The sequence below is a fragment of the Orycteropus afer genome, unplaced genomic scaffold (assembly GCF_000298275.1).
Source record: "Orycteropus afer afer isolate SDZICR_OR568_19922 unplaced genomic scaffold, OryAfe1.0 scaffold00341, whole genome shotgun sequence".
Lineage (NCBI taxonomy): Eukaryota > Metazoa > Chordata > Mammalia > Tubulidentata > Orycteropodidae > Orycteropus > Orycteropus afer.
Window position 1 is genome coordinate 3,559,280 of NW_006921928.1, and position 1,282 is coordinate 3,560,561.

Here is a 1,282-nt window from a genome sequence, read left to right on the forward strand (position 1 = left end):
CTCTTGATCTCTGTCTTAAAGAAAAGGCAGGTTTTGATCTCTTTGTGACAAATATGGACTGATCTGATGGGTCACTGTTGTTTTTTTAACTAACATACAACATTATCGACATTTTCTTTATGTATGCATACTTCTATGACTCTTAGCACATGTGTAGATTCATGTAACCACTACAACAAGCTGAATAAAGAACAATCACATCATCTCCCCAGACTCCCTTGTGCTATCTCATTATAGCAGGAGTCGGCCAACTACAGCTGAGACAACTCTAGCCTGTGGCCTATTTTCTTAAGGTCCAAGAACTAAAAATGCTTTTGACATATTCAAAGGGTTGTAAAACAAAAATACAAACAAACAAACAAAAATAAAGAAGAATAAGTACCAGAAATGACATGTGGCCCACAAAGCCTAAGACATTTACTGTCTGCTGACATCTGCTTTAGAGACATGCCCTCCACCCACCCCTAACCCCTGGCAACCAATGATTCGTTTGGTGACTATAGTTTTGTATTTTAGAAATTTTATATAAATAGAATCATACAGTATGTAGCCTTTTGAAACTGACTTCTTTCACTTAGCATAATACCCTTGAGATTCATCCATGTTGTTGCATGTGTCAATAATATTTTGTTTTGCATTGCTAAGTAGAATTCCATTGTTTGGCTGTATCATCATTTGTTTCTCCATTTATCAGTTGAGGGGCTTTTGGGCTGTTTTCAGTTTTAGGCATTTTTGAGTAGAGCTATAATGAACATTCATGTACACCTTATTGGGTGAATATAAATTTTTTTTTAAATTGTGATTTGGGTGAAGGTTTACAGAGCAAATTCACTTTCCATACAGTGGTTCATACATACTTTGTCTCATGACATTGCCCACAGTTTACCATAATGCAACAACTCCCCTCCCACTTCCTCCCCACAGTTATCTCTTCCCTGTGTCCATTCCTCCATACACTCCTGCCCCCTGAGCTTTCTCCCTGTGCATAAGCAGCCCTTCTTTCTCCCATGATTGTTCTCTCCAAGGGGTGTATCTACTTGAGGTAAGTGTTCAACTCATATGCCTGTCTTTTGTTTGGCAGGAAACCACAGGTGTGGGTTTAATTCCAGATCTGAAGGACAGCTAGAGTCCATAGTCTCAGTGGTTCCACCAGGCTCTATCAGACCAGCAAACCTGGTCCTCCCCCCCTTTTTTTTTTCTCCAAATGATTTTGAGTTTTGTTCCACATTGTTCTCCCTCTCCATCAAGGATCTCCTACATAGATCCCCTTCCAAGTGGATAA